A 15,383-nucleotide genomic window follows, 5' to 3' on the forward strand; every position below is an offset into this window, starting at 1 on the left:
CTACTTACTTGCTATCCCTATATGTAAGAAAGTTCTCCAGATTTTATCTACTACATTTTCCTAATCATATTTACTTCTTTTCATATGTGATGATGCCATCCTTGTCCAAATAACTCCAGCCTGGAATAGTGCAGTTACCTTTCAACTGTTTTTCAGCTGTGTTCCTTTTGTTCTTTTTTTTTTTTTTTTTAAGTTGACTTTTTATTTTATTTTATTTTTTAGGATTTTTTTTAAATTTCTTTTCAGCCTAACAGTATTCATTGTTTTTGCACCACACCCAGTGCTCCATGCAATACGTGCCCTCCCTAATACCCACCACCTTGTTCCCCCAACCTCCCACCCCTGCCCCTTCAAGACCCTCAGGTTGTTTTTCAGAGTCCATAGTCTCATGGTTCACCTCCCCTTCCAATTTCCCTCAACTCCCTTCTCCTCTCCATCTCCTCATGTCCTCCATATTATTTGTTATGCTCCACAAATAAGTGAAACTGTATGATAATCGACTCTCTCTGCTTGACTTATATCACTCAGGATAATCTCTTCCAGTCCCGTCCATGTTGCTACAAAAGTTGGGTATTCATCCTTTCTGATAGAGGCATAATACTACATAGTGTATATGGACCACATCTTCCTTATCCATTCATCTGTTGAAGGGCATCTTGGTTCTTTCCACAGTTTGGCGATGGTGGCCATTACTGCTATAAACATTGGGGTACAGATGGCCCTTCTTTTCTTTTAATTTACTTAAAGTGAGAATGAGCTTTAAACAACACACATATCACCATCTTTTTCAGGAACATTTGGTGGTTTATTATTTGATTAAGTGTAAGTTCTATATAGGTCTAATCAGGTAGGACATCAGGTTCTGTATACTCTAGCCATGAATATACCTTACAGCTTAACTCAATATATGTACATGTGTCTCTTTTTTGTTCCTTTAACATAACATGTGCACTCTTTGCCAGTTGCTTTCTCTGTCCATGGCAAATGTTATTTACACTCCTTCCTTTTTCCTAACAATATCATTCTTATACTTCAATAAATCTTTAATATCTTAGTTCATGTCACTTAATGAACTCCCCCGAATCATCCCCTAAACTGATAAGAATTCTGTTTATGCTTCATAGATCTTATCTCAATGTATACTTACCCACCTACTCTATAGTAAACTCAGTTTCTTGTGGGTTTGCTTAATGTCTTCTTTGTTCATAAACTCTTTTGTTTTCTTTATGAGATAGAGCAATTAGCACAGGAACAGCCATCTAGAAGATATTTAGTAACTATGGTTGGAGGAATAAACAAATGGTGAGATGAATCAAAGGCACAGAAAATGATGAAATGTCTGAAGAAATATTGGCTCTTTTGGGAACCAGGGAAGTCAAATCCATTTTGATTTCTAGCCTAACATATTCAAGAGTATGATTTACCTGCACATGAAGCAAATTATAGTCATGCATGAAGGACTGCTCAGTTCTTATTAATAATGTCCAATGACATTGAAACAGCTTGAAAAATCTTAAAAAATCCATGGAGTATCCAAACCCTGAATTTCATATGCTTACATTCCATGGAGACTTGTATCAGGTGATTAACTATTTCCATATATAAATCAGGTTTTGATTCAAAGGACTATTAAACTGTGTTCTGGAGCCAGCACTAGTAGCATAAGCACTAACTTAGATAAAGCAATCCCACAGGATGGCAATAACTTTGTAACATACCTCTTTATTCTAAATACTCATAGAATGTGACCACAAGTATGATCCTTAAATTAATACACATTTAATTATTAATGGACTCATCAATACTCATTTGCTATTTCTAAAATATCTAGGGAGATTTTATAACTTACAATTACATTAATGATATATATTATAAGCATTGTATATATTATTTTTTAATTTCATTTTTACATTAAGTACCCTGAGAGCCGGGATTGTTGTCTCTTTTGTCTATTACTGCTTTGCCAGTACATAGACCAACAGATACATAATGATTACTAGTTGTTGAATAAAAGTATTTAAATTACATAATTGTGTTTGTGTGTGCTTTATTCATATTTATATGAATTTATTCATATTGTACAAATTGATTAAGTGCCTACTATGTACAAGTAAGCATGTCCAGGACTAATGATGAGAGAGATAACCATGCTTTTTCTACCCTCAGGGAACCCCAAATTAAGTGGAGGGATTATAATGCATTAACATTGGAGAAAAAGATTTACCCAATTTTGTAGAAGGTGCTGAAAAGGATTTTTTGAGGAGAAAACAACTGAAATGCACATTGAGGGAAAGAAAGAAGACAAGGAGAAATTATGTCTTAGGAGGAACAACCCTGAAGGTAGATGGCTGATTCAAGCAAGAGTTGATTGTTTAAGGAACCACATGAGATCTCCTCTTGAGATTCCTGGCATGGAAGAGGCATGGGCAGATTGGAGTTGTAGAAAATTCATGAGTATTCTGGTGATGATTCAAAGCTTATTTGTGTGGAGCAAGGACAAGATAGCATAGATAACAGTGAGGTCACTACTGAAATGATTCAGGCAAGAAAGGATGAAAAAACTGATCAAATTTGGAGACAATTTATATGTAGGTTCCAGGGAAGAGAAGGGAGAGTTACAAAAGATCTATCAGAATTGCAGAAATAACAGTTCCAATGATCAAAATTAAGCATATAGGTGGGAACGGTTTCATGAGAAAGATGAGAGCACATTCTTTTCTGAATATCAGATTTTGGAAGCTAAAGATCCAGAGAGATTTCTGGAGTTTAGTACAGATTTGACAACCATTAAAAAAGAGATTGATGAAAATTAGAACAAAAAGATTTTGGCCACACATAACAATTATAAGATGCAGAGGCCAATTTAAGATAAACATGAAATTTTATATTGCAGGAACCAAGAATGTTGGGAAGGAAAAATCTTCCACATAGACCTAAATTCAGGAAAACAAAGTAAAAATAACATAAATATAACTTTAATGCTTGTTAGATAACGAACATGAGAGATCATAGAATATATGAATTTAGTTGAAGACATAATATTGTACAAGAACCTAATGTCTATTGAGTACAGAAATCTATCCTAAATCCTGAGACACTGACATTTTCCTAGATTATTTCTAATTACCTAAAATGAAAAGTGCCTCCAGGTCTCATCTTATTGGCTAGGAATTGTAATGACTGAGCTATAAAAAATGAAGCACACCTTGAAGAAACAGCTATATTCAGAGTGTCTTTAAAAAAGTCTTCAATAATTTTTCAATGCATGATGCATTTACAGACACAGAGCAAAAATTCTTCTTATCACTTTGTTTGTTTGCTTACTTTGAGACTAGACGAAGTCTTACGTGCAATTATGTACTTCTCACAGTATATAACAATTTTACCTCAGTATTCAGCTGTGTTAGTCTACCCAAGAGTTTTTAAGTTTTTAAATGCCAATCTTAAGCTCAGTATTTAGTAAATTTATTATAATTTACCAATCCTAACTTTATACAGCCTCATTTATTCATTTACTGAAAATTTATTAAGCTATATGCCCAAAGACACTAGATGCCACAGTACAAAGAATATGTATACTCTTGGAACTCAAGGATTTTGCAACCTAGTAGAATACAGAATAAAATAGTAGTAATAACAATGCTAAAAATAAATAATATTGAATTACATTTCTACAGATAAAATTATAAAAGTAAATAAAAAATAGTTTGAAAGAAGGAATGATTAAGAGGAGAAAATATCCAATATAGAGAAGATACTTTTAGAGCTGAATGTAGTAAAGATCTGCTATGTGATGGGGAAGTGATGGGCATTCCAGAAATCTATGTGGACTACTACAGGTAGAGAAATTCAACAGTGTACAAGTGGTCTGGCTATCACTTTTAATTTCTGAGTCACCAAAGAGTCAGGAAGATAGGGAGAAAGTGCAGTTTTTTTTTTTCATTTTTAGACATTCATTACATTTGAGCCACCTCTCCAATTATTATTAGGGCTTTTTATAGTCTTAATGAAAAGTTAAATTTGTTTAGTACAACAGATGTTTTAGAAGAATATGGAAGATGTTCTAATAAAATGAACTTAATTTTTACATGAATTATATTATACTTTTTTCTAATAATCCCAAAAGTTCTTAATCAGAACATGATTATTCCATCCTTACTAAATATTTTCCTATTCCAGTTCAAAATATGTGATACCTGATATGTCAAATACAATGTTACAATTTTGTTCAATTTGGTTAAGAAAAATAAGCAACTCTATCTTTCGTATCATGTTCCTTTTATTCAGATATTTATCTTTTGATGAAATTACTATTTGCCTTATAGTGATGATAACAAAATGAGGCACTGGTATTACTGGCCTTACATTACTATTAGTGATAAATCTCTTTGTTTTTCATAGGAAAATTGAAGTGCAAAGATAAGCCTTCAAGCGTGAAAACCCCTAATTAAAATATTATCTGGAAGAGCGGGGATGGTGGCACAGTATGAGGACCCTAGGTTTGCCCCATTCCATGAGTACAACTAGATAACTATTGATTCACCCTAAATAACCTAGAAAGCAACCTGAGGACTGGCAGAATAAATTCCACAACTAAAGTCAGAGATGAGGACCTGTCAAAGAAGGTAGGAAGGACAGAGATGTGGCTTGGGAGAGAAAGAGATCATAGCTGCTGCATCCTCCATCCCTGGGGACAGAGCTGTGGTTTATGGAGAACAGTAAGAGACAGACTAGTGCAGGGGAGCCCACACAGAGAAGATGAATCCCTATAGCAATTGGTATGGAAAGTGAGAGGGGTGATTTTCATCAGTTCTTGCAACCATCAGGGCTTAAAGCCTTGAGTTTTAGAGGCCAGAGGGCTTGCCTCAGTGAGAGCCCAAAAACACTAGGGCAGCTGCTACTGGAGAGAAGGAAGGGAAGAAGCCCATGGATATATAGCATGGAAATGGTGACTGAAGAGTGCTTGGTGCACACACTGAGGCTATTTGCCCATCCTGCAGCATGTCCCAGATCGGCAGCATTCAAGGACATACCCTCTTGAGAATAAAAGAACTGGCAGGTGCCATTTTATTCCCCCACACAGATCCACCTGTAGGAACCAGAGTAGTGCCAACACTTGCTATCTAACTAGTTTACACCAAGGCCTGCTGCCCCACAGTTTGGTGGAACCACTTTTCCTTGTCACATTGGCCTCGCTCCCAGCATGGCAGACCCTCTTCCACAGAAGACTGGCCCAAATCCCTGCCAACACTGCTCCTGACCCAGGAGTTTTTTAGAGGCTCGGTTCTGGCATTGGTGGTGAAGGTCTCATTACACAAGCAGACCAGAGCACACATAATTAAAATGTACCACATTCATGCTAGGGATCAAACACTGCCCACAATGGACAAAAAGAACCTCAGTAGATGCCTGGTTTGAAGGATGAAGTGGCCAGGATGCAAAAGCAGACTGCACAGAGGACACACTGGAGACATTCCTTGAATCACTAGTCCCTGAGGAACCAAAGTCACTACATGCAGGGTGCTATAGGACCTTAAGTCCATTACCTTCAAAAATAGGAAAAAATAGTTGACTTTCCTAATACACAGAAACAAGCACTGAGACTTACACAAAAGGAGAAGACAGACAAATTTGTCCCAAATGAAAGAACAAGACAAGGCTATGGCCAGTAACTGAAATGAAATAGATATAAGTAACATGCTTGATGGAGTGTTTAAGGCAATGATCATAAGGATACCCACTGGATTTGAGAAAAGAGTAGAAAACATCAAGGAGACCCTTAACACAAAGATAAGGGATAAAGTAACAGAGTTAAAGGACTCAATAAATGAAATGAGAAATACCCTTGATGGAATGAACATTAAGCTGGAAGAAGCAGAGGAACAAATTAATGACCTAAAAGACAGAGTAATGGAAAGCAATCAAGCTGAACAAAAGAGATAAAAAGCAATTGCAAAATGAGATTAGACTTAAGGAACACAGTGACTCCATCAAAGGAAATAACATTTGTATTACAGGAGTTCCAAAACAAAAAGAGAAAGGGGATAGAGAATTTATTTGAAGAAATGATAGCTGAAAACTCCTCTAATCTGGGGAAGGTAATAGATATCCAGATCCAGAAGGCAAAGAGAACTTCCAACAAAATCAATAAAAGCAGACCTACACTAGGACATTGTAATTAAATTGGCAAAATACAGTAATAAAGAAAAAAAAATTCAAAGCAGTGAGAGAAAAGATGACAGTAACATTCAAAGGAAGTCCCATAAGGCCTTGCAGAGAATTTTTCAATGGAAACCTTCCAAGCCAGTAGGCAATGACACAGTATATCTAAAGTGATGAATGGGAAAAATCTGCAGGTAAGAATAAACTGCCTAGTAATACTATCACTCAAAATGGAAGGAAAGAAAGAAAAGGAAGAAGAAGAGGAAGAGGAGGAGGAGGACGAGGAGGACGAGGAGAGGTAGGGAGGAGGAGGAGGAGGAGAAATAATAAAGAGTTTTCCAGACCAAAAAAAAAAGGGTGAAGAATTTCATGATCATTAACCAACCATGCAAGAAATAGTGAAGGGGACCCTTCGAGTGGAAAGTAAAGATCAAAAGTGACAGTATCAATGTACAAAACACAGAAACAATAAAAAGGATTATTTCTATAGAAAATCAGTTGAATAATTCACCAAATAAAAGGACATATAACAACATATATCTAAATTGTGGTCAGGAGAGGCGTAAAGAATGGGTTCAAACTTAAATGACCATCAACTTATTATAGACCACTATATGCAAATTATGTTATCATACAAATTTAATGGTAACCACAAATCAAGATCCACTAACAAATATGCAAAGAATAAAGATAAAAAAATTCCAATACATCACGAAAGAAGAGCAGCAAAGCATGAATGAAAGACAAGAGAATATCAGAGAAAACCTTCAGAAACAACCACAAAACAAGTTGTAATAATACATATAAATACATAATTTATATAATATATATAAATACGTAATACATAATAAATACATATCTATCAAAAATTATTTTGAATGCAAGTGGACTAAAGGTGCTAATCAATAGACTCAGAGTGACAAAATGTATTTTAAAAAATAACAAAAAGATGCATCTATATGCTGCTTATAGGAGACTCATTTTAGACCCAGACACCTGCAGATTGAAAACCAGGAATGGAGAAATATCTACCATCTAAATAGATGCCAAAAGAAAGCTGAAGTAACAGTTCTTATGTCAGACATGATAGATTCTATTTACTTATTTTCTAAGGCAAAATATACTTTTAACAAAGACTGTAACAGAGAAGAGAGTATATAATCGTAAAGGGGATATAACAAAAGGATATAACAATTATAAATATTATTGCACCTGGTATGGGGACACCCAAATATATAAAACAGAATAAACATAAAGGAACTTATTGATAATAATATAATTATAGCAAGGGACTTTAACACCCACATATATCAATGGACAGATCATCTAAACAGAAAATCAACAAGGAAACAATGGCTTTCAATGATGCACTGGAATAGATGGATTTAACAGATATACTATAAAGAGGTATATTCAGAATATTTCATCCTAAAACAGCAGAATACACCTTTTTGAATGCACTGAAACATTCTCCAGAACAGATAATGTATGAGGCCACAAAACTATCCTCAATAAATTCAAGAAGATTGACATCATACTATGAAACTCTTCTGATCAGAATGCTATGAAATGAAAAATACCCCCTGAGAACAAATCTAGAAAGACCACAAATACATGGAGCCTAATAACATGCTACTTGACAATGAATGGGTCAGCCATGAAATAAAAGAAGAAATTAAAACAAACACACATACACACACACAAAATGTATGGAAACAAATGAAAATGAAAACAAAATAGTCCAAAACCTCCGGGATGCAGCAAAAGCAGTTTTAAGAAGGAAAGAGCAATACAAAGCCTACTTCAGGAAGCAAGACAAATCTCAAATAAACAATCCAGGTTTACACATTAAGGAGCTTGAAAAGCACAAGAAACAAAATGTAAAACTATCAGAGGAAATGAAATAATAAAGATTAGAAAAGGAATAAATTATATAGAAACAAAAAAGAAACCACAATAGATGAATGAATTGAGAACAGATAAAGAGAACTGATAAACTTGTAGTGAGACATATCAAGAAAAAAAAGAGAAAAGACAAATAAATAAACTCACAAATGAGAGAGAGACATAACCAGAGACATAACCAGAGACATAACCAGACATAACCATAACCAGGACCACAGAAAAACAAATATAAGATAATATTATGAAAAACTATATGCCAACCAAGTGGACAACCTAGAGGAAATGGATAAATTCCTAGAAACATAAATTATGCAAACTACCAAAACTGACAGGAAGAAATAGAAAATTTGAACAGACCAATTATCAGCCAAGAAATTGAATCAGTATTTAAAACACTTCCAACAAACAAAATCCAGGACCAGAAAGCTTCAAAGGCAAACTACCAAACATTTAAAAAAGTGTTAATACCTATTCTTCTCAAACTATTAAAAAAAAAAATAGAAACAGAAAGAAAACATCCAAATTCATTTATGAGGCCACCATTACACTGATACCAAAACCAGATAAGACACCACTATTAAAGGCTGATATCCCCCTGATTAACAGAGATACAAAAATTCTCAACAAAATACTGACAAACCAAATTCAACAATAAAGATCATTCACCATACTCAAGTGGGATTTATTACTGGATTACAAGGTGGTTCAATAGTTATAGATCAATCAACATGATAAAGCCCATCAATGAAAAAAAGGATAAAAAACATATGATCATTTCAATAGACACAGAAAACGTTTGGCTAAGTACAGCATCTGCTTATGATAAAAGACCTTGACAAAGTGGGTTTAGAGGGAGCATACCACAACAAGTAAAGGCCACTAATAAAAAACCCAAACTATTTTCAACATTTTGAGTGTGTAAACCTGGTGATTCACAGACCTGTACCCCTGGGGATAAAAATATATGTTTATAAAAAATAAAAAATTAAAAAAAAAAAAAACCCAAACTAACATTTTTAATGGGGAGAAACCACGAGCTTTTTCCCGAAGATTAAGAACAAGACAAGGAGGTCCACTCTCACTGCTTATATTCAGCGTAGTACTGGAAGTCCTAGCCAGAGAAATCAAACAACAAAAAGAAATCAAAAGAATCCAAATTATTAAGAAAGAAGTAAAACTTTCACTATTTGCAGATGAAATGATACTATATGTTTGAAAACCCAAAAAATTCCACTGAAAAACTGCTAGAACTGATAAATTCAGTAAAGTCACAGAATACAAATGTATTTCTGATGTATAGAAATCTGTCACATTTCTATATAATAATGAAGCAACAAAAAGAGAAATTAAGAAAACAGTCCCATCCAGCACCTGGATGGTTCAGTGGGTTGGGCCTCTGCCTTCGGCTCAGCTCATGATCTCAGGGTCCTGGGACTGAGTCCTGCATTGGGCTCTCTGCTCAGCAGACAGCCGGCTTCCTCCTCTCTCTCTCTCTGCCTCTCTGCCTATTTGTGATCTCTCTCTCTCAAGTAAATAAATAAAATCTAAAACAAAAAACAGAAAAAAGAAAAAAGAAAAAGAAAACAGTCCCATTTAAAATTGCACCCAAATCAATAATGACCTAAAATAAACCTTATGAGCTTTGCGCAGTGGCAGTATCGTAGCCAATGAGGTTTATCCGAGGCGCGATTATTGCTAATTAAAATAAACCTTATGAAAGAGTTGAAAAACTTATACTTTGAAAACTATAAAACAGATGAAAAAAATTGAAGATGACAAAAAGATACCAAAAAACATTCCCATGTCCACAGACTGGAAAAACAGTTAATGTTAAAATGTCTATACTACTAAAAGCAATCTACACATTTAATGCAATCCCTATTAAAATTCCAACTGCATTTTTCATAGAGCTAAAACAATCCTTAAATTTGTATGGAACCACAAAAGACCCCAAATAGTCAAAGCAATCTTGAAAAACAAAAGCAAAGCTAGAAGCATCAGATGATATCTATGTATCTATCTATGTATGTATGTATCTATCTATCTATCATCTTTCATCTACCTGTATCTCTATCTGTCTATATATAACTACGTATTTATGGAACACTTTTCAGCCAAAAAAAAAAAAAAAAGGAATGAAATTGTACTATTTGCAGTGACATGACTGGTGCTAGAGAGTAGCATGCTAAATGCAATGAGCCAGTCTGAGACAAACACATACTACATAATTTCAATCATACGTGGAATTTAAGAAACAAAACAAACAAGCAAAGGGGAAAGAAAAAGAGAGGTAAACCAAGAAACCGACTCCTACTTATAAGAGAACAAAATGATGGATACTAGAGGGGCTGTGGTTTGGGCTTGATTGAAAGAGATGATGGGGATTAAACCTATACTTATCTTGATAAGCACTGAAAAATACATAGACTTGTTGAATCACTCCATTGTACACCTGAAAGTAATATAACACTGAATGTTAAGTAACTGTCATTAAAGTAAAAACTGAAAAAAAAAAAATCCAGGAATATTTCATGTTTCGGTGTTGCACCAAGTGTTTTCTTGGTTTCCGGGGAACTTGGCACGATGCATAAGCAGTGATGCAGTCCTGGTGCCTGGATCTGGATGTCAGCAATTTTTCCAAACTTGATTTTGGTACTTATCATTACTAAATTGAATTAGACATTTCTTAAACCATGTCTAACAAGAATGCAAGAACGAAAGCTTAGTCTGAACCCTGCTTCTGGTGCCAACAGCGTTATGTAATGAGGTAAACACTGGTAATTGTGTTTAGTTCAATAACACTTTTAATTATGGTTGCGCTCTCCTTCAGAGTCTATGGATTTTACTGATGCAAAGTAAACAGCTGAAAGTCAAATGAAGGCAGCCTCATGGATTTCTATTGCCTAATTAAAGTACAGACGCATTGCTTTTCCCACTGTGGCCCTAAGCAAAATAAGCTTGTTGTTCATAGTTTCATAGTCAAAATCTTTTTTGTTTAAGTATGAGACTAATAAAATTATATATTTCGTTTCTGTATATCCTGCATATTTATTCTTGGGTCTGGAACATAATAGGTACTTGATTAATTTCTAGTGAATGAGAAAAAATGACCCTAAAATTAACACACAAAGCATGGTTAGGATGATTTGTTGTTTTGGAATGATTTTGACTATTTCTAGAAACAGACAATGAAGGGTTAATGACTTCTATTTTCAGAACTAATTTCCTTCATGTCTTTCCACTTTTAACTCATTAAATTTCCCCACAACTTTCTCCATGCACATTCTAAAATGATAAATGGAGAAGAATATTAATGCTCCTGGGCCCACTAATCTCCTGCCTTCTGGCAACATTTATTTCCTTTAGAGACTTTCATCCATATTTGCTAAATACATAGTGACAAAATAAATCAATGACAAAATTAATTGGAATCAATCGTAGGCTTTTTTTTGTTCATCCTCCAGCAGCCCCCCTGCTTCCTGTGAAAAGGACCATTTCAAAGGAAAGACAACATTGATCATGTACGCTTATGTCCTTGCTCCAATATTTCTGAATGAAACATGACAAAGGAAATGATGTAAAACCAATGAAGAGATCATATTTACACTTTGTTTTTATGCTTTGGGTTTGGGTCTTAAGCATCTCTGACCAAGAGAAATAGTCCAATTTCTAAAAGGCTGATTAAGGAAGTCAGTTAATGGAATAAGGGTCTATACAAACTACCTGGAAAAGAATCAAGTGCTTGAATTTTCTGAAGTATTGAGAGATGCAAAGCATTTAATGTTTTGCTGCCAACAGAATCTTCCCTGAATTCCTTCCCTTTTTGACATAAATGAACACACGTGTTGCCAGAATTTCTCCCCAGAAGATAGCATTTTCTGCATCTGCAGCATCAGTAAGGCATTTACTCAACAGGAAATTACTGTTAAAATCTATAGCAGTGTGACCAAATAAACAAAAACAAAACAACAACAACAACAACAAAAACAAGCTCAGAGATTGCTAGCAGAAACAAAATTGGGATCAATAACACCTTTTTTTTTTTTCTTTCTTTTTTTTTTTTCCCCAAACTCAGAAACTGCATGATTCCATCAGCTGCTGGGTGTCTCCCTCTTCAGTCTAGTCCCTGAAGAGAATAATCTGTTCCAGTTTAGGAAGTTCTCCCTCCTTATTTCCTCTGTTCATTCAGATGTGTTTTCTCTGAATCAACCTGTAGACCATGTGTACTCAAGCAGATGTCATTCTTTAATGAATCAGGGCATATCCTGTTTTATATTTAAAATATTTCAACATCTAAATTCAGAGTTTTGTCTACAAGAGAAGGGGATTAAGCAAAATATTGACTCTAGATTTATAGATGTAATTATATTATCCCAGTGGCTGTTAAGTGTTAAGAGGTTTTCTACAACAGATTAACGTTTTCAGGCTTTGTAACTGAATAACAATAAAAATTGCAAATGAATATATTGCTTTTATATTCTAATTTGAAGAATCCAAGAAATGTATCATTTTGATGGTGTTTGCTTTTGCACAAAATGGGCTTTAGTTAAAAATGAATGTCGTTTTTATTCTACTGTTTCAATATATCATATATACTCCTCCTCGCTGAAGTCCAGTAAGGCTTCTCAGTGTTCCCGTGTAATAAATATAGCACCCAGCATGTGGCTGAGTACGATCTGCTAAGCAGTCTGCAGGATGAAAAAACTGTGAAATGAAAAGAATACACACCAGAAATTTTTAAAAAGCTTTAAATATATATATATTTTTTCTATCTCAATACAATTATATCATAGCACAGTTGATTTTGCTTCGGGCTGAGTAAATCAGGTTCCACAAAAAAGATTGACCCAGGTCCAGTCCTGTGATTTGCACATCTATCTCCTGATTTTTACAGTCACTACATTAGCAGAAGAACAGTCAAGAATACAATTATGTGGTTTATTGCCTTACTGAATTAGTCTGAAAGAAGTGTTTCTATGCCAACTCGGTTTAGGGTCACGAGGTAATGAATTCCTATCAAATTATTGGGAAGAAAGGATGAGGGAAATTACATCTTTACAAAGCTGGGTTGTCATTACCAGTGTTTACAGGGCCAATGTGAAGGTGTCTCTTACACAACACACATAGTTATCAAAAGATCAAATATTCTGCGGCTAGTAGCAGGGCTAGGAGCAAGGAAGATAGGAGGAATTGTGTATCGATGCCTAGAAGAGGACTAACAGGTTTCCAGAGCAATCCTCTAATCTTGACCCACTGCAGCCCAAATCTCTTATCAAACTTCAGAAACTCAACAAGTGCAAAGTCTTAACCCTAATCTAATCATAGAGCTGTCTGATAAGTATGTTGACTTTCCTTCTGGACAATGATGAAATAAGGAGTGAAATGTGAGAAAGACTCAGTGGAAGAGTTAACAGGAGAGAGAGGGTGTGTGTTTGTATATGTGTGTATGTATGTTAGAGCGGGAGAGGGAGGGGGAAATAGAGGAGTAGGGAAGGGAAGGATGGCTCAGATAAATGACCAAAAGGGTAGGAAAAAAAAAAGAGGAATCTTGATGTTTACCTTGAGAGATATAAAATGTTGGTACATGTAGTGTTTAAACAGCGAGAACCCAGAATCATAGCTCACACAGGCTTGAGTAGAAAAATCAATAAAATACAAGAAAAGTCTAGTGAACGTGTTATCATAATGTGTGTCAAACATACCCAAATGCTATAGGAAAATTTCATTCATTTTTTTCTATAAAAGAGAGAGGTGGATGATGTATTGAAAGGAAAATCATTTTCTCCCAAGAAGGTATTTAAACCCAGAATAGAAGAAACATTTGAAGCAACCTCAATGTTTCTAAATATATGTACTACTTAAGAAAGCCAGGTTCACAGTTAAACTAAGGTTGTTAGTGAATCTGACACCTGGCTTTGGCGCAATATACATCTCAAATAAGTCCAATTATGTAGGAGTGAGAACAGAATTCTCATCATATTTTCTTTCCTTACTGAAACTTCTGTTAATAAGGCAGATCGTAATTTTAAAATATATACTAGCATTCTCAAGAAAAAAATAGCTTTCAAGAATTTTGACTTACCTTAACTGTGCCAGCAATTGTTTACAATTCTATCACATAACTGTGTTTGTTTTAATATTGTAATTTACCATGGAATGCAATGGACACTTCAGGAAGATATATCAGGTATTTACTGTGGTTTGAAACTTTGACCCAACATTACACATACCTAAGAATATTCCAATCAAGTCTGGAACAAAAGATGCTAATCTATATATAATGAAATAATAAATTACTACTCTAAATTGGAAGGAATTTGACTGGTAAACCAACATCCTAATCTGCTCTCATTTGGCTAATACAAAGTTGAATAATCTTTCTAGGTTTTGGTTACTTTTTCTTACTTGTAGGAAGAGAGGTGTTGAAAGCTTGTCTGGTACACACTTTGTACTTTTTCTCGTAGCTACTATTGGTGCTGGTTCCTGCCTTGTAGCTCCTTCCACATGCCACTCTACTCAGACACAACAATCGACAGGGCTTCCACAGAATAATCTAGGACCATCTCCCCAGGTCCAGGTCCTATTTTTTATCCCCATTTCACAGAGGAGCACACCATATAGCAAGTCATGGGATGTGAAGGAAGGTTTCATCCAGGGAGGCAGGCTCCAGATCTCAAACACTTTCTCCACCGTGATCTGCAAGCTGTCTTAAAAAACAAAAATGTCTATCCAGTAAGTGTCCATTCTCTGAGTGAAATAATGTCCCTCAAAATCTAAAGGCCCTTTTCTTTCTACTGTGTGTAAATGTTCGAGGCCATTTAAATGTACAAAAGTGTGAAAGGAATCAATGTCCCTGTTTGGCTCTGCTTGGACAAGTTTGGATTGCAAGTCTGTGAGCCTGAGGGCACATGCAACTAGCTCATTTCATACCACCCGCAGCCTGGTGGTGATTTCCGACCTACATCACGTTCCTTCTCACTTGCAGTTTTGAAAATTAATAAAAAGAAACCTCATTTGGAATGAAGTTGGGAAGCCAGCAGGGAGAGGTCCCATGCCCTACCGCTTGGCAATAGGAAGAGACCCACCTTGCGAATCCATACTACTTTCCTATCCCGGCAGAAGGAAGAAAGGCTTTCTCTTCTCCCTGGCAACAGCCCAGCCAATGAGAGAAAGTCACAGTTCAGCCAATGAGAAGCTTCTATAACTCAAACTTGAGGCTACGCCACTGGACTTTTTGTTTCCAACTACTGCTACCAACTCTTCTATAAAAGAGGGCTCCACTTCTTTGTTCTGTGGACTTGCTCATGGTTTTGCTG

General features: G+C 35.4%; 1 pseudogene; it reads left to right on the forward strand.

The window, feature by feature from the left end:
* Nucleotides 1-9,705: 9,705 nt before the first annotated feature.
* LOC123387151 lies at nucleotides 9,706-9,823 on the forward strand (annotated as a pseudogene).
* Nucleotides 9,824-15,383: the final 5,560 nt, after the last annotated feature.

Source organism: Mustela putorius, unplaced genomic scaffold (assembly GCF_011764305.1).
Source record: "Mustela putorius furo isolate JIRA1106 unplaced genomic scaffold, ASM1176430v1.1 tig00003845_pilon_pilon_pilon, whole genome shotgun sequence".
Taxonomy (NCBI): domain Eukaryota; kingdom Metazoa; phylum Chordata; class Mammalia; order Carnivora; family Mustelidae; genus Mustela; species Mustela putorius.